This window comes from Silene latifolia, chromosome 6 (assembly GCF_048544455.1).
Source record: "Silene latifolia isolate original U9 population chromosome 6, ASM4854445v1, whole genome shotgun sequence".
NCBI classification, from domain to species: Eukaryota; Viridiplantae; Streptophyta; class Magnoliopsida; order Caryophyllales; family Caryophyllaceae; genus Silene; species Silene latifolia.
Window position 1 is genome coordinate 100,892,440 of NC_133531.1, and position 19,746 is coordinate 100,912,185.

Sequence of the window (19,746 nt, forward strand, 5' to 3'; positions counted from 1 at the left end):
AGCGTGTGGTGGAGTTGAAGACTGAGCTTGCTGTCACCAAGAAGAAGCTGAAGGAAGGGGATGATCAGCTAGCTCGAACCCAGGCGGTGTGCAGCACTTTTTCTGACTCTCTAAAGCATTCTGAGGAGAAGATCAGTGAGCTGATCTCCCTGGCCACCAACGTTGTTGCCTACGCCACCTGGCGGGGAAAGATCAGCGGGATGCGTGCTGCCCTCGAAGAGGCTCCCACCCAGCAGGCCATAGAGGAAGCGGAGAAGAAGCTGGAGATGCTCTACCCCACCCAACCTGATCTGAGTTTGCTGATGCCTGAGGTTGGTGAGGTGAATTCTCTTGCATTGGGGCCGAGCAGGTCGCCGAGGGTGATCTTTGGAATGTCCTAGGATGTCTTTCTGCGACGGAGCTCGGGAGCTATGGCGGCCGAGGATATGCAAGCTGGTGCAGTACCTGAAATGAGCGGTCAACAGGCAGAGGAGATGCCAGAGGTGGAGGTCATTAATGTGACCGGTAATTAAGTTTTTATGTTTTGATGAACTTTTTGGCAGTCTGGCCCAGAGGTGGCAGACTTTGTAAGTTTTAAACTTGTTCTTTTGTGGTTGCCCCGCCTAGGTGGCGGTTAAACTTTTGGGCCGTACTTTGGCCTATATTTTGAAATATTCCTTGTCATAGTTTTGGCAAGGTTTCAGCTTTACATATTGTGTGTTCGTTGTTTATCTTCCCTATTTTTAGGAAGTTTTTGCTGTGTCAGCCTGTTTGACTGATTTAGGCGAGTCCTGTTGCCCTAAAGAGGCTAACGTTCTGACTCAGCTAGCTGCCGTGTCAGCCTGATGGCTGATTTAGGCGTATGCCGCAATGTAAGGAGGAGTGGCCGTGTCAACCTAGGAGGCTGATTTAGACCAGCCTGGTCAGCCTGAAAAGACTGATCCAGACTAAGCTAGCTGCCGTGTCAGCCGGATGGCTGATTTAGGCGTATGCCACAGTTTTGGACTACTTAACCTTGTTCATGACGTAAGGTGTGTTCATCTCGTTTTAAGCCAACAGGGGCGTCATTGAGGCAAGTTTATCGTCATTCTAGGACCAAACGGAGACGCTGTAGGATTCTTGTAGCGCAGATATCTCTACGTTCCATGTTCGTTTGTGCATGCATGCTGGGGCCCTGATTAATTGCGATTAGTGCGAGCTACGTCCAAGGGGTGGTTTCAGGGGTAGCTGGATAAGCGTTTTCAGCTGTCAACCAGGCTCCCTTTCGTATGTTCCACAGTCCGCCTGGTGAGGGTGCTCCTTGTGGAGAAAATAGGTTAGGCATGTTGGAGTGCCGTGTGCCTTGTCACCCCGCATTGGCGATTGATCTGCCTAGACATCCTTTCAAAGTACCATAGACACTAGGATTCAAAGTGATGTACTTAGAGAAGCCTGAAAATAAGAAAATCTATTAGAATGATGTGATGTACCTGTCGCCATCTTATGGGGTACCAGAGTAATTGTGGTCCCAGGACGCTGCCAGACCACACCATCCAATAGTAGTTTAAAGTCTTAAAAATAACTAAAGACACCAGAAATAAGAGTGAAATTGGCAGTATGCCTACTGCCGGGTTTTTATTTTATCTTTAAAATGATTTGGCTTCTCACAGTACATTATTCTGAAAGCTAAGGTCTACTTATTATTAAAAGTAATATCTCTTCAGGTGAAGTATGTTCCATGGGCGTTGTATGATTTGACCATCCATAGTCATCGATCAGATGCACCATGGCCAACAACTCCTTCTACCTGGTATGGTCCTTCCCATTTGTAGGCGAATTTGCCCGCTTTTCGATTCTTGGTGTTCAAACACCTCTTGAGAACCGATCTCCTACCTCCAGGAGCCCGACTTTTACATTCTTGTTGTAACTCCTGGCCACCGATCGACTTTTGTAGGCAGCCAGGCGAATTTTTGCGCTTGCTCGCAGCTCGTCAATTGTGTCCAGGCTTCGGTCATCTCTCAGTATTGTTCGGTTCCTCGTCATATTTTAATACCCGTGGAGTGGGAACTAGAACTTCGACGGAATGATCGCCGCGCCAAACACCAGTGAAGGGCGTTTGACCTGTTGCTATCTTTGGTGTCGTTACTCAACCATAACACTAGTGGTAATTCATCCGCCCACTTTTCTCCTAACTCCCGTAACCTCCTTCTCGGATTGTCCATGATGATTTTGTTCTTGGATTCAGCTTGCCCATTGGACTTTGGAGTCCTAGGTGCTGACTTTTTAAGGTGATGTTCCACCGGCACAAGATATCCCTCGGTATCGTTTGAGATGAATTGTGAGCCATTGTCACATATGATTTCTGATGGGATACCAAATCTGCAAATGATGTTTCGTTTTATGAACGAAATGACCTGTTTATCTTTTACCTCTGTGAATGCTTCTGCCTCTATCCACTTGGAGAAGTAATCTGTCATTGCTAACATCCAGGTTCTGTTTCCTGTGGCTCGTGGTAGAGGGCCTACTATGTCCATGCCCCATGCCATGAACGGCCAGGGGGAAATGATAGGGTGTAGGGGCTCTGTTGGCTGGTGGATCATGGGTGCCGAGCGTTGGCAGGCGTCACATTTTCGTGCATACTCTGCTGCATCTGCCTTCATCGTAGGCCAATAGTATCCCTGTCTGAGGGCTTTATTTGCCAGACTCCTGCCCCCTGCATGGTTTCCACTTTCGCCACTGTGGAGAGCATGCAACACAGTCTGTGCTTCTTCCTTGTCCAGGCACCGTAGGTAGGGGCCTGCTAGCGATTTTCTGAACAGTATACCATCAATAAGTATGAATCTGGAGGCCTTTACTCTAAAAGCTCTCACTTCGTTCTTGTCATCTGGTAGCTTGTTATGGTGCAGCCAGTCTAGGTAAGGTGTGCGCCAGTCGTCTGCTGGATCGGCTATTTGGTCAGGCGTCTGCCTGTTTGGCTGGGAGTTTTCACCTTCCTCTGTGACCGCTTTTATCTCCTTCTCGCTTTATGGATCCTCCAGTTCACCCCTGTCTATCTCATCTGCTTTCTGGATGGAAGGCTCCAGCATATGTGCTATTGGAATGCTGGATAGCTCTGTTGGTTTGAATGTTGCCCCCAGAGTTGCCAAGGCGTCTGCTTTCACGTTCTGATCTCTGGGGATCTGTTTAAGCTTGCAAGTTTCGAATTTCTATTTTAACTCCTTTGCTACTTTCATTCACGTGGTTGACTATTAACAGGGAGTCACTGGATATGAGCAGGTGCCTGACCCCTAATTCCAAAGCTAGCTTCATTCCCAATATCAAGGCCTCGTATTCTGTCTCATTGTTGGTTGCCTTGAATTCACATCTTACTGCTTGCGCTATCAGGTCTCCCTGTGGTGACCGCAGAATTAATCCTACGCCTGCCCCCCTTTGGTTGGAGGCTCCGTCAATGTGCATCTGCCAGACTTCTATCTCCCTGCTTCCTCCTAAAGTGAGGATCTCTTTATCTGCTAGAGTCTGGATGGCAGGACTGAAGTCTGACACGAAGTCGGCCAATGCTTGTGATTTGATTGCTGTTCTGGGGTCATATTGGATGTCGTATCCACTGAGGTGTACAGACCATTTAGACATTCTTCCTGACAGTTCAGGCTTCCTCATGATGGCTTTTAGCGGGTAGTTTGTCACGACATGTATGATGTGTGACTCAAAATAGGGGCGCAGTTTGAGAGATGCTACTACCAATGCTAGTACTAACTTTTCAAGAGATGTGTACCTGGTCTCTACCGACAGCAGAGACTTGCTCACGTAGTATACTGGCTTCTGCTCCTTTTCTTGCTCTCTGACCAGGACAACACTCACTGCCACTTCTGTGACAGCTAGGTATAGGAATAATGGTTCTCCTGGCTTTGGTTTTGACAGCAGCGACGGGCTGCTGAGATAGTGCTTCAGCTCTTTGAAGGCTTGCTCGTGTTCAGAGGTCCATTCAAACTTCTGGCTTTTCCTTAGTACATCGTAAAACAGCCTGCATTTATCTGAAGATCTTGAAATAAACCTGTTCAGGGCTGCTACCTTCCCAGCTAGTCTTTGAACATCTTTAGGCTTTTCAGGTGACTCCAGCTGCAAGATGGCTTTGATCTGCTCGATGCTAGCCTCTATTCCTCTTTGGGTTACTATATAGCCTAAGAATTTGCCAGAAGATACTCCGAAGGTTCACTTAGATGGATTTAGCTTCATTTTGTAATCCCTGAGGGTGTTGAATGTTTCTGCCAGATGCCGCATATGATCTTTAGCCTTTTCTGATTTCACCACCATGTCATCAATATACACCTCCATTGTTCTTCCTATTTGTTCTTTGAACATTCGGTTGACCAGCCTTTGATATGTGGAGCCTGCGTTTTTTAGGCCGAATGACATGACGTTGTAGCAATATATTCCTCTTTCGGACATAAATGCTGTCTTCTCTTGATCTGCAGGATCCATCTTGATCTGATTGTATCCACTCCATGCGTCCAGGAATGTTAACATCTCATGTCCAGCTGTTGCGTCCACCATTGCATCAATATGAGGCAGCGGAAATGGATCTTTAGGGCATGCTTTGTTGAGATCGGTGAAGTCCACACATACTCTCCACTTCCCATTCTTCTTAGGCACCACCACTACATTAGACAGACATTCTGGATATTTGACTTCCCTTATTTTCTTTGCTGCCAGCAGGCTATCTACTTCCTGGTTGATCACCTTATTTCTCTCCGCTGCAAACTTTCTTCTTCTTTGTTGAATGGGTTTACACTTTGGGTCCACGCTAAGCTTATGTGTTATGATGCATGGATCTATTCCTATCATATCATCGTGTGACCTGATGTGACCATAATTAGCGCATATTTAGCCCCCGAATTAGCCTTGTTCCCATGCTTTTTAGTGCATATTTGGGTCATTTCTTATCTTTAGTTCTTTGTTTTGCATATTCTTTGAGATTTTGATCCCTTGGTAGGAAAGGAGTAAGAATCTTGCATTTTCATGGCAAAACGAGACTAAATTGATCGAATCCAATGACCAAGCATCAAGGAGAGACAAGATTAGAAGGCCTTTGTACATATTATAGTAGAAGAGCAATGTTGAGAAAGGATCCTTGAGTCCCCAAGGAAATCCCCAAGGAATTTATGAAGAAAAGGGAAGAAAAGAAGAAGATGTCTTGCTGAGTGACAATCCGTGCGGATTGTCCCCAATCCGGCCGTCCCCCAGCTGCACAATTCGTGCGGCTTTCCACAAATCCGCTCGGATTCCACCTCCACAATCCGCCCGGATTCCCTCGAATCCGCTCGGACCCCATCGCCAGAATCCGCCCGTCTCGACCTTATTCCGCCCGGATTCCAGCACAGCGTGATTTCCTCTTCTCCAAGCTACGAAGAAAGAAGCCCTTCCTTCGAAAAATACCGGCTCCTCCTTGCTCAATCTAAAAAGTGTAATTACTAGTTTAGCCCTTAGTTAACCCTAATGCATCCTCCCTAATTTCCACTATAAATACCCCATTAGTCTAATTAGAGGAGCATGTTCTTCTTATCAATAATTAGAGTAGTTAATATCAATCAAATCTCTCTTTAGTATTGTAATCAACAATTAATCAAGTTCTAATACAAGTTTTATTTCCTTAATCTCTCTTTTGTTCATCCTTTATTTTGGGTAATTGAAGATTATTTGGGTTATTGTTGGGAGATTGACAACCTCTCAATCAAGCATTCAAGTACTTCTATTATTCTTGCTTTGTTATTGGAATCATTAGTAGGTATAATTCTCTTAATCCCTTTTAATTATTGTTAATTAATTTCATTTATTCATCATGTTTCATATTGTTGGTATGATTGACAACCTTGCTAGCATGATTAACATGATAATGAGTGAGTAGTCTCTTAGCTAGGGTTAGTGGGTGATTAGGGGAAACCAACATAGGGAATGATTCATGCTTAAATTAATATGCTTTCATGTTTTATTTGCTTGCTTGTTTTGATCTTAACTCATGCACATGTTATGTTTGATGAAATGCTAAGCCTATGAATCCTTGCATTTATCACCATCACCTATCTTTTCAATGAGGCTTGTAAGACATAAACCAACTCGAGTCTCATTAGACCATGCATGTTGTTGAGTAGGGAAGATTAAGTCGACTTGTAGGTGTTGTACAATCTAATCGATTCGGCTCCGGGACCCAAACTTTCCTAGGATTGTAAGATATAACCCAACTCAATCCATCACAACAATAATTGCTTGCTTATAATTTGAGAACATGTTTGTATGATCAATTCCCATGATTCCCCTATGATCCCATGACACCCTAGTGCCTTTTTAATCAATTGTTTACACCCCTTTAATTCATCTTGCTTGTTTATTTTCATTGCTATTTTAGTTTAGTAACCTTCTACATCAACCCAATTTGTGACACCCCTTAGACACCACTAGTTGCAATAGAAATCTCATTTCAATACCCGTCCCTTGGGATCCGACCTTTACTTGCCTCTTTACTAATTGTAGAGTTGTTTGTGAAGCTATAAATTGTGTTTTGATTCGGACGTGACCCAACGACCACACCTTTAATTGTGAACACGAAACGAACCGATCAAAAATGGCGCCGTTGCCGGGGACTGTGTTTGTTTGATTTAGATTTCCTTTTTATTGTTATTAGTTGTGTCTTTCTTCGCCTTGGGGAAGTAAAACTCCTCAAGGTTTGTTCTAATTGTTTTCGAGTTGTTTGATATTTTGCATGTCTAGAAGGTTACAAGGTGATTTGTTACCTTTTGACCGTGAAATCGAAAGAACCTTGACGAACAATAGGAGACTTGTTAGGAGGAATTTAAGAGGTATTAGTGAAGTTGTTCAACCCACTAGTGAGTTCGTCAATCCTTTCGCAATAGAAGGAGAGGAGAACCCATTACACAATACCCCACAAAATCCACCTACAATGCCTAAATTCTCGTCACACTCCGTACCCACCGAGGAGAATCTACCAAATGGTACTCCTACACCGCAACATCTAACCGGAAATTTTATTGCCAAGTCTGCCTTCATCCAATTAGTTGAGAGGAGCCAATTTGGGGGGATGCCTAGTGAAGACCCTCATTCTCATATGGAAACCTTTTGCGACTATTGTGATGCGATCTCTCAAACGGGTGTGACTCAAGACCAAATTAGATGGGTCTTATTTCCTTTTTCTTTAATCGGCACCGCAAAGCAATGGTTGAAGGGCCTTGATAAGGCCACCCTCGGAATAGATTCTTGGAAGAATTTGGCTCTAGCTTTCTACAAAAAATTCTACCCACCGAAAAAGACTAACATGCTAAGAGCTCAAATCACGGGTTTTAAGCAAAGGGATGAAGAATCTTTGTATGAAGCTTGGGAGCGGTTCAAGGGAATTTGTCGCTCATGTCCTCACCATGGACTTAGCGAATGGTTCTTGGTACAACAATTTTGGAACGGTTTAATGAGGATTCTAGGAACATTCTCAATATGGGATCAAATGGAATGTTCACCGAAGTTGATGACAATCAAACATGGAACAAGATTGAGGAAATGGCGGTCCATAACTCACAATATAGTAGACCTCGCAAGGCTACTAGAGGAGGAAAGCATGAAGTGGACTCCGTTACTCAATTGGGTGCTCAACTTAGTGCTCACATTGACACAATCAACTTGAAGTTTGAACAAGCTATAGCTAGACTTGAAGAAAACTCAAAATCATCAAAGCATCATGTTAATGCCATGACGGCATCTTCATCAATCCCAAGTGGGATATGTGAGAATTGTGGAACTTTGGGACATGACCAAGGTGAATGTAGGAGAACAATTGAACAAGTGAATGCTTTCCAAGCATACAAGAGTGGTACCCCTTATTCCAACTTTTACAATGAAAACACAAAATTCCATCCAAATCTCTCATACAAAAGCCAAAATGTTCAAAACCCTCAAACAACATACACTCCACCACCCATGAGAAACCAAAATCAAAGACCCTTTTTCAATCAAAACCAAGGTTACCAAAATCAAAATCCATACAATCACCAAAGTGACCAAGGTTTTGATGTCCAAAAAGCGGTCCTCCAAATACAAAAGAATCAACAAGAATTTTTCACTCAAATGCAAAAAGATAGCCAAGCAAAGGAAACCACCATCAACAACATCCTAGCTCACACCAAGATGTTGGAAACACAATTGACTCAACTAGCATCTTCAAGCTCACAAAGACAAAAGGGGCAATTACCACCTCAAGGTAATCCCCCTAGACATGAAACGGTTAGTGCCATTCACTTGCGAAGTGGTACAAGGTATGAAGCACCGAAGAAGCAAGTTGAGGATGAAGTTGTGGAAGCTAGTGATAAGGAGGAAATTGTGCAAAGCTCCAAAGATGGAGAATCATCAAAAGAAGAAAGTTCAAAGAAAGATGAAGACAAGGTCAAGGAGAAGGAACCCATTGTGATTAGACTTCCTTTTCCAAGTCGTCAAGCCAAACCCAAATTTGATGATCAACTTGGAAAGTTCATGAAAATTGTGAAGAACTTGGAAGTCTCAATTCCTTTCACGGAATTAATCAATCACGTGCCGGCTTATGCGAAATACATGAAAGATATCCTCACAAAGAAGAAGTCGATCCGGAAACTTGAGACTATCGCCTTCACTAAGGTGAGTAGTGCAATACTTCAAGGGAGTTCACTTCCAAAGTTAAAGGATCCGGGAAGCTTCTCAATACCGTGTACCATTGGCGACACGACGATCAATAAAGCCTTATGTGATCTAGGGGCTAGTGTGAGGTCATGCCGTACTCGGTAAGTAAAAGGTTGGGGATGGGAGAGCTTAAATGCACCAACATCACACTCCAAATGGCCGATAGATCGACGAAGACACCATTAGGGATATGGGAAGATGTCCCCGTGCGAATTGGAAAGTTTCTCATCCCGGTGGACTTTGTCATTGTTGATATGGAGGAAGATTCCAACATTCCAATCATTCTAGGAAGACCTTTCCTACACACCGCGGGTGCGGTGATTGATGTAAAACATGGTGAGCTCACTCTAGAAGTAGGAGATGAAAGCATAACTTTTAATCTTGACAAGACTATGAGAGCTCCTCATTTGCATGAACCATGTTTCATGATTGATCATTATAGCCGAAAGGATGAGAGGAAGAAATCGGAACTCCAATAGAAGAAGAAAATTGAAGATGCTCCATTCAAAGAGCAAATGAATTGTGACAAGGAGAGCTTGCAAAGCTCATCAAAATCAATCAAGGAAGAAGAAAATGGCCTCATTGGCCAAGAGAAGAAATTGGGAGAGTCGTCTCCATCAAATCAAGAGATTTTCAATGATCAACTTAATGAAGTTTGTGGTCTTTGGGACAACAAATTTGAAGGGATTTTTAATCCCTACATTGGTAATGCCATCGATCAAGACCGACAACAAGGGCCAAGGTCTATTGAAGACCTCTACCATGATAATGAACAAGCTTTCGATTACTTTTTCAAGGTGTTGAGCAACATCAACAACACCTTGGACATGCCCCCTTGACATCTCATCAAGAATGAGAGTTTGGTGGAGTCCTCCCTAAACCACCACTTGTAAATATTTCTAACTCCCTAACTTACATTTCAATTCTTGTATTGCATTTTTTGTCATCTTTGGATTTTTATTTACTTTGATCAAGATAATTGTCATGTTTGAGAAAAGTGAGGGAGGGACTAACAATTTCAATTGATGTGTAGTGCTTTACCTTAGTGTGGGGATGACAATTGCCTAGGCTATCCGTGCCTAGTAGTGCCCCCACAATGACGAACACAAGATTTGAAGAAGAATGGAAGAATGGTAAGGGATATGCATTGTGCACGGATGGAACTGAATCCGGGTACAAGGGCTCGAATCCGAACGGATTCAGGAGAATCCGCCCGTCTTCAGTAATCCGAGCGTACTGCAGCAAAGACGCCCGTCCTGAACTGAGCTGAATTATGAAATTTTTTGACTGTGACTGAATCCGGGCGTCCTGAGCAGCAATCCGCCCGTCTTAAAGAATCCGCCCGTCTTGAAAGAAAGACGTCCGTCTTCTCTGCTGAGGAAAACAAGAAAAATTTCCTGGACTGAAATCCGTCCGTCTTCAGGCAAATCCGCCCGTCCCGTATCAAGCAAATCCGAGCGTATTCCACGGAATCCGCCCGTCTTTAGGCGAGTTTTATAAAACCCAGAAAGAGCAGAATCCGCACGGATTGGGCAGAATCCGCACGGATTGCCCCTGCAGTTCGAAAATTTCGGTCTTTATAAAACCCCTCCCACCTTCATTCATTCATTCATTCATAAACACTACCCACAACATCAAAACCCTCATCCTCTCCATCACAAAAACAAAATCCCTCAACTACATTCACCAAAATCAAATCAAATCATCCTTCTAACAACAAATCAATCACTCCTTCTTCAATAAAAATCAAAACCAAGCACAAAATCTTCAACCTTTGAGTCGATTTTTGATTTCATAAAGGCAAAGCCTTTCACCTTTAAATCGATTTGGGTACACTACAAATTGAAGATTTTCCATTCTTTTCTTGGTTAATTCATCAATGGCAAGGACTAAGGGAGCAACAAAGGCAACAAAGGCACCAAAGGCTAAGGCACTCTCACAAAGGCAAAAGGCTCTTCAAACAAAGAAAGCATTGGCTATGGTGGTAGCAACACCAAACTTGGAAGTGCAACAACAACAACAACCTTCTATGGGAGCAACAACATCTTCTACTCCGGAAATCGATCAACTTTTGCATTATCCGGAGGTAACTTTTATTTCCGAAACCCATATAAATACTTTTGCCAAGTTTGCTAGGAAATCAATTCAATCCACCAAATTTATATGTGAAGATACCTTAGAAAAATTGGGTGTTCTTGAGCAAACTAGAGCCTTTTTCAAAGCCATGGGGTTAGAGAAATTGTTTGAATCAAAAGAATTGACATACCCCTCCCTTACCTTGGAATTTTTGAGTTCTTTGAAAGTCACCAAAGTTGAGAGTAGGGAGAATCTCGAGTTCCGTCTAGCTAATGTTAGTAGACGCATTTCCTTTAGGGAATTGAGTGAAATTTTGGGTCTTAGTGATGAACCGCGTTATTTTAAGAATTATGGAAAGTATGACCCCGACCCTCTTTGGGAGGCAATTTCCGGGAGGAAATTTGAGGACTTTCATGCGAGTCGTGCTCTTCTAGTCCATCATCCGGGCATAAGAGTATGGCACAAGGTCATGGGAAACACCATAATTGCAAGGAAAGATACCAACCATTTCACCAAACTTGATTTTATTCTCCTTGAATCGGCTTTGAACATTGGAAGAGTACACACCAAGCCTTACAATTCTTTGAGGCTCTTGGTAGATAGATGGCTCAACATTGATTGTGGGAAGAAGGGCACTACCGTTATTGTCAATGGCGGCCTAGTCACTATCCTAGCTAAGTACTTTGATCCTAACTTCAATAAGGATAACAAGTACAAAGCAAAGGAGGGTGGTCATCTTGTTGATTTGCATACTATGATACACAAGTACAAGTGGGTTTCCCATAATCCTCTTGACACTAAGTATGGATGGCTCACTAGTGAAGCTAGATCGTTCACCTTGCCTTCAAAGATTTGCCGTCTAAGCGTCCACCGGACCAATTATCTACTTCCCCTTTCTAAAGAGGCCGAGTATATTATTCAACAACAAAAGGGTGATCTTGAAACTCCCTCCTCTTCCATTGTCATACTACCTTACCCCTTTGAGTATCAAGAGTTCAAGCCGGAAGGAGTTAAAGCTAGAAATGATTATGTGACTCTTCTCATGCAAGCAATGCACAAGCAAGCCTTTGAGGATCGGAAAAATGCTTACTTAGCTCAATATCCACCCCTCCTACACTTAGCTAGGCAAGGACTACTTGATCCATCATGTCCTTTGCCTAGTTGGGCGAGATAGAAGTCCTATTTCCGGGTGCATCTAGGGTCGTTTCGGGTGACAATGAGGTTGTTGGTAATGATGAAGAAGTTGATGATAACATTGATGAAGAAGCAAGTGAAGAAGGAGAAAAGGATGGTGAAGATGATGATGAGCAAGATGAGGAAGAAAGTGAAGAAGCAAATGAAGAGGGAAGTGGCAATGTGACCACTTCTAATGAGGAAAGTGATGGTGATAACATAATGGAAGATTAGCAAGCCTTGGAGACTCCTACCCTCTCATGGTTTGTCTATTTCTCTCTTTGTTTTAATTATAATTTTGATCATTGTTGGAGTAGTCCTAGCACCATAGAGGACTCACACCTCGGTACCATGGAGGTGTTCTCATTTTATTGTTCCCATTTTCAAAATCCAAAATGACAAATTAGTTTCATGCATTGCATAGTGTGTGCATGAACTACACCCATCCTTGGACATTAGCAATAGTGTCTCACTCGGTTTGGGGAAGTTAACGCATACAAAACGGGAGGTAATCTAAATTATCCTCTCCGTCATAACAAAAACCATGCATCATGTAGTGTAGCTTAGTGTAGATTGCATTTAGTATAGAAATCATGCATCATCTTTGCATAATTTCCATCATTTTGGCCATTGAGGACAATGCCCATATTAGCGTGGGGATGGGAATTCTAACATTTAACTCTTAATCAAAAATCCAAAAAATTGAAAAATTTCAAAAATCATAAAAATTTGAAAATTAAAAACCCAAAAACATGTTTATTTCCTTTTGTAGTCTTGTATATATAGTATTGTATATATTGTGTTTGTTCTATCCTTGTTCACATTGATTGACTACGTTATCTTGCAAGAACTTGACTAGCTGCTGTCTTAAGCTTCCTGTGCATCCTGCTCCAATGAGCACGGTTCGTTCTGGGTGCAGCTTATCCAGGTTGATTTGAACCAGCTCTTCTGCTGGAGGTTCGATGTATTCGTCCTGGATAGGCTGCTTCTGTAATTGCTATGCGAGGGGGCTGGCAGTGCACTTGAGTGCCTTCTTATAGCAGCCTCTAGCTTCCTCCTGATCTCCTCTTATCGTTTCTACTCCCCATGGGGTGGGGAATTTTATGCACTGGTGGTATGTTGAAGGGACTGCCTTCATTTGGTGCAACCATGGTCTTCCCAAGATGACGTTGTAAGTAGAGGGGCCATCTATAACCAGGTACCTGACTTGCTTGTTGACTCCCCCCACATAGGTAGGGATGACTATCTCACCTAGCGAGCTGGCGGTTTCTCCACTGAAGCCTACTAGCGGAATAGTCTTCTTCTGTAAATCCTTCTCGCTGAACCCCGTGTTCTCTATGGTTTTCAGCATGATTAAGTTGACCGAGCTTCCTGTATCTACCAAGACCTTTCTGACTGTGCAATTGGCCATTGATAAGGTGATAATGAGTGCGTCATGATGTTCTCGCTCATCGTATGCATTTCCTTCATCAAAGCTGACTGCCGGCAGGTCATTGTGAGAAATTCTGCACGAATTGGCTGGCCTATCTCCTTTGGTCTCTGTAGCATGTCTCTTGGCTGCTGAATATGTCAGCCCGCTCAAGTCTGAGCCGCCTGTTATCACGTTTATAATTTTGGTGCATGTGGGTGGGTCTGCCGGTTTGGCGGAGCCTACCTTATCTTGCTGCTTGCCCCCACGTGGTAATAGGTGGCTCAGCTTCCCCTGTTCGTACAGGCGCTTGATCTCTCTTCGTAATGTGTAGAAATCCTCAGTGTTGTGCCCAATATCCCGATGGAATTCACACTTCTTCTTGTTGTCCTTCCTCCATGCTTGCTCTCCTACTGGTGGGTTTGGCCACCTGACTCCATCTCCCATCTCCCTGAGTGCCTTCAAGATTCCTCCGATTCCTGTGGTGAATCCGTATTCTGCCAGAGTGGGGAGTAGCTGATTTTCTTCGATTCTGTTGACTCCTCTCCCGTATGGTCCGTACCTCTCATCCTTCTTGCTGGTGGTTTGCTTTCTTCTTGATTTCTATACTACAGGTAATCGGAGATACTAGGCGTGCTTAGCAAGTCGGCTCTGCTAAGACATCTTCCTCCAACCCGATTGCGGCAGCCGCCTTCTCTGTCTTCGCTTGAAACTATGGCATGGATGCATGGTTAACTGCTTGTATAGGTCGGAGTCGTGGTGGAGGCCTCTTCTGAAGGCTTCTACTGCTGTTGAGACATCACATTCTCGTACTGCCACCTTCTCATTGTTGAATCTAGTATTGTATTCTCCAATGCTCTCTCCTGCCCCCTGGACGATTCTGTATAAGTCTCCTGCGTGCTTCTGCGGCTTTCTGCTGCTTGCGAACTGTTGAGTAAACGCGTTCACCAATTCAGCAAATGTAGATATCGACCTATTGGGCAGGCTCACAAACCATCGAAGTGCCGGTCCTGTTAGGGTGGATCCGAATCCTTTGTACATACAGGCCTCCTTAACTTGCCCTATAGCTATTACCGTCATCATTTTCTGCTTATATTGGCTGATATGATCAAAGGGGTCTACTGTGCCGTCAAAGAGAGGCATGTTTGGATTTGTGAATCCCTTTGGCATGGCCGTGATGGATATGGTGTCCACGAATGGTGAATCAGCGTAACTGTCTAGAGCTACTTTCTCGAGTGGGGGTGGTAGCCCTGGGACCCTGCTCAGCATCTCTTTTAACTCCAAGTACTGCTGATTGGTTATACTGGCCGAATTTGGGGTCCGTCTGTCGGCTGCCTGCTGGTTCAATATACTGCCTCCTGATCCGAGCTCATGATGGTTCTGGTATGTTCCAGCTGCTAGAGGAGTTGTTGTTCGACCGTCCCTGCTTTGCCGATCCATTTCTTTGGTTTTGGCTCGGATCTTGCTCCAGGCGTCTGATCGATCGTTGTGGGGCTGCTGACGGGGATGCCACCTGCTCGTGTCGCCATACAGTTGGCCGGCGGCCAGTTATCCGGTGTGAGGTATCCCAACCCTTGTGGGGTTATTCTCCCATCTAATGGTACCGTAGCCAAATGCAATCTTGTTATTATTTCAGCTGGTATCTGCTTGCTGCCTGATGCTCCTTGTGTCAGATCTACCAAGGGAGATCTTCCTTCACCTGTCCTGTTCGCTGGAGTGTCGGACTGCTGTTTTAGGAGATCAATCTGTGCCCAGAGCTCTCTGTCTCTCCTTCTTGCTTCAGTATCTGCTCTCCTTTGGTCTTCTCTCATGTTTTCCATAACTTTCTAAAGATTCTCCACACCAGTAAGCAAGATTTGCGTGGGACTGGTTGGCGGAGTGACGCCTGAGCTTGATGTTTCTTTTGTCTGATCGGGAGTGAGCTGTGACAACAGGAGTCTTAGGAGGTAAAGAGGTTTTTGTTGTCGGTATGATTCTTGAGGTGTGTCCGGGAGCCTGCGTGACCATTGTTGATGTTGGATTTTGGGTAGACGGCGGTGGTGGCGATGGTTGCCTGCTCCTTGACACGGTTTCAGATGCTTGCTTTTCCATTGTATATCTAGAATATCAACGATTGACGACCACAATGCCCCACGGTGGGCGCCAAATTGTTTAGGTATTTTTTACCCAAGTCAATTAGTTAGGGTCAATGTAGTCTTATTCGTTGGTTGATTGTATGATTGTTCGTATGTCAATAAGTAAATAGAAAAATAGAGTGCGTAATGTAAATTGACACGTAAGATTTTGGTGACGCGGAAAACCCAATGTGGGAACAACCGCGGGAGGGACGGTTCCCTGCCAAGTATTGCACTATATGAATAAGAGGATGATTACAATTATGGCACGAAGCTAATCCTGCTGGCCCTAGGTGTCAGGCCTGCAAGATCTAGGGTGAACGTATATTATTTGCCGAGATGTGATCTTGAATGTTGATGTATGAATGCCCTTCTTGATTTGCTTCCTTGGCTATTTATAGGGTAAGAACCCTAGTTATATCCTACCTTGAATATGGAAAGGGAATATAATTTCCATAAGGACTCTTTCCAAACCCGGACTCCCTTGCCAATTCTCTCTGATCTCCCTGACTTCTCCCTAACTTCTCCCTGACACTTCTTTCCTTAATGCGGGCGCCTTCTATGATGGGCTCCTGATCTTTCTTAAGCCCGTTTTCCCATTTCCTTGACCGCGGGCTCCCTTCCTCCTTATCACTCTATCCATAGCCTTTACTTTATTAAGTGGGCCTTCTCTATTGTGCTATTTTTAGCCCAAACATGTCCGTTGATACTGTCGTTTCGTACCAAAAATAAAATACCTAAGTACAACTAACAGAAGTTAGCGGTAAGTAGGGTCGATCTCCACAGGGAGGCGGTTTAACTATCTACTTGTCTATTCTATCTGTCTAATGTCACAATTTGGGGGTTTTGATTGTGTTGATTATACTAAAGAAGCTAAAGCAAGAGGTAAAGGAATGAAAGAAACTAACAATAAGAGAAGGGAATATGCTAGGAGTCGGTCTACCGTGGCAGCTACACTATCGGGTCAACTGAGTCGATTAAACTATTGATAAGAAGAGCTATGGTCGTCACCTTTCGGTCCTTAAACCGCCCTAGGGTCTCCTAACTTAGCTTTCGCCCTAATTAGGTATTACCTATTGTAATTAAGCAAGCCTTCCCTTCCAATCTTTCGATCCAGGTCGGGGTTAACTAGATAAATTGGTCTCCTGCATGCATTCATTCAACCTAATAACAATTATATTGCCTAATACAATTCTATCGCAAGGCTAATCTAATCAAGTCAATCCTATCATATTGCTACCACGGCTTCCCTAATCCTAACATACTAAGGGAATTAGCTAGACATAATTAAGAAAGCAAGAATAAGAAATAAAGAAAGAACAATAAACATAAACATAAATTAAAGAGCAAAAGAAGGGAAAGAATTAATTACTAAAATAGATCAGGAAATTAGAAGCAAAGTAACAGTAACAGTGTATGTGGGATGATAAGAGAAAAGTAACGTCTGACAGTGTGTCAGATGAAAAAGGGAGTGAGTTTACAATGATGTCCTACTCCTATTTATAAGAAAAATAGGATTTATTAACCTAATTGACGGAATTAAAGCTAAAAAGCCCAAGCCCATAGCGAATCCACTCGATCGAGTGGTTTTAAAATACTCGATCGAGTAAACTAGAGCTTAAACCACTCGATCGAGTAAATAAAAAAAGGCAACTACTCGATCGAGTAGAAAAAGGACTCGATCGAGCAAAATTCTACTCGATCGAGTACTTTCCAGCAACAGTTTCCTGCTTTGCGCACTGAACTTCAAACGGCTGCCATTTCTTCGTTACTTGGGCAAACAGGGTGATTCCGGTGGCATTGGAAAGCTAAAAGGACAAAATTTCATCTCCAATTGGAATCACCTGAATATATGTTGTAGAACCCGAGATATGGCTCTCCAAAGTAGGCACTAGCAATTTGAAGTTCTTCCTTTGCTCACCTAGCTATCTTTCTTCTTTGCGCATCTCAAAATAGCTACATTCCCGCTCCAAATTCACTCTTCCTCCAAATGCATTCTAAACGGACGGTAAAAGGCTTGATTTCACTACTTTTCGGTTCATTCCTGCAATTAGGACAAAACAAACCAAAGTAGCATATTCGGGGCGTTTCGTAGCATAGAACCACAATAAAAGCATAGAAATACGTGCATAAATTAGGCTAAAAAGACTATATAAAATGCACGTATCAAATCTCCCCAAACCAAACCTTTACTCGTCCCCGAGTAAACTAAAATGCAACTAATGGAACGGAAAAATATAACTCAAAGCTAGCTACAAATGCCCACTTAAGCCATTTAATGCAAGCAAACTAGCACTTATAGCAAACAGTCAAATGCAAACGAGTTATAGGATGTTTAAGAAAGTAGCTGAACCGTCGACCTTGCAAGATCTTTAACAATGGACTCTCACGGGTCACTCTTCTCTCATGAAGCAAAGGGTGAACATATATATGTAAGAGAGAAAGAAAAATAGTCGCTCACCTAGACTACGACCCACATAAACATGCATGCAACTAATATGATAGACAATTCTAGCTACCGTACACACATTCCAACCCAACAAGGTCCTGTCACAGCCGAGGGCTTACAAAAATATGGTAAAGTGAGGCAATGGGTAAGAAAAGGCAAAACATTTTATGGAAATGTGGAGGTATAGGCGGCCAAGCTAGTACCTAAACAGAACCATATGAGACATATCCATTTCCAACTCAATTTTGAAGTAAGCACATGCCCTTCAATTGGCACAAAGCTCACTAGACTCGAAACACAATCTCCTCAAAAAATATGGGATAGAACGAAGGAGTCAGACGGTCACAAACTTCCCTTTTTTTTAACATCGTCTGAAACAATTAACTGAATCAAGTCAACTCCTTTTTTTTTGATTGTACATCTTCGAACATCTTCTCAACTCTTTTCCCTTTTTTTTCTATCTGTTTCATGTTCCAGCCTTCCTTTTTCATCGTTTTTTTTTTTTTTTTTTAACCTTACGCCAACTCCAAAACAAGAAACACGGACCAAATTGCAAAGGAAAAATATACCGCAGAAGAACATACTAACTAGCTTGACTAGGCAGGCTTAGTTTGGGATGTAGCTAATGGGTCAAAAGGCAATTTTGGCTTATGTGGAGCTAAATGGGTGTAAAGTAATAAGAAAGGGAAATTTGCAAGACCCTCCCTGCATGTGACACCAACCACAAACCCGAATATGTGCATTTGACAAGAAATTGAATGTCATAAATGTGCAAATGAGATGAACATGCTATACAAGGAGTACTACTCAAAATTCCTAATGAACTGGTCATGAATGTCACCAGTTTAAGGCTCTAAAACTCAGAATTTTTAAGTAGTTTGCCAATTTATAGGTCAAGTCTAAACAGTCAGCTTATATTTGAACAGAAATTCGTAGACTATGCGTATGACAAAGCTAAAAACTATCAATAAAGTGCAAGGATCAAGCAGAAGGACAAGTTATAGTGCATTGTCATCATGGGAATCTACCGTTCTGACTCAACCTATATGCAGAAATAAACGTGAAATTTTTTTTTGAATTTTTGAAATTTTCTAATTTTTGTTTTTTGGATTTTTGATGGAAAATAAAGAACAATGCAAGCTGAAAAGTAAACGTGAATGCAAAACAAATGCAGATGCAGACTCAAAAGGATGCAATACCCTCCCCAAACCAAAACGGACAATGCCCTCGTTGTCCTCCAGCATACACCAGCAGAAATATGGGGGATCGGGAATATACAACCTATAAATAAAATAAAAGCAATAAATAAAGGAGACAAAATAAAAGGGTAAGAAAACATACAAAACACGAACTTCCCCAAACCAGTCAGAAAACTGGGGAAGTGAGTAGACCAGTAGCTACTCGTCGTCGTCGTCGTCGTCGCCATCTCCTTCACCCTGGTACTCCGGGTCTCTCTCCTCCTCTCTCCTCCGCTCCTCAGTGCGAGCTCTCTCCACCGCCACCTCTGGGTCCTCGCTCTCCTCCTCGTCCTCTGACGCCGGGTACCCCTCAGCTGGGTACCGAAAGAAGGAAGGGTGTGGCCAACCCTCGGGGATCGGTATGTGTCTCCGCAAGTGGTACTCGTACAGAGGGTGTAGGGTCAAAGCTAAGTCCCTCTCCATACGAGCCTGACGCTCGCAAGCTCAATCAACAGGATCAGAACCGCGCCCCCTTGGTCCTGGACCGCGGCGCTACAAAGGAGGAGGTGGTCTAAAAGTAGCCGGAAGACCGGCTCACCTGTGTCTGGTCAGTGGGAGGTGGAGCAGGAGTAGGAGTAGTAGTAACAGTGGGAGTAGGGGTCGGATCGGGAGTAGCCGTGG

At 43.4% G+C, this 19,746-nt stretch overlaps 1 non-coding gene across 1 annotated transcript; it reads right to left on the reverse strand.

Annotated features, from left to right (window-relative positions):
- Positions 1-7,282: 7,282 nt before the first annotated feature.
- On the reverse strand, positions 7,283-7,389 carry LOC141589074 (small nucleolar RNA R71). Its single transcript, XR_012520029.1, has one exon. It is a non-coding gene; the product is annotated as a small nucleolar RNA R71 (small nucleolar RNA).
- Positions 7,390-19,746: the final 12,357 nt, after the last annotated feature.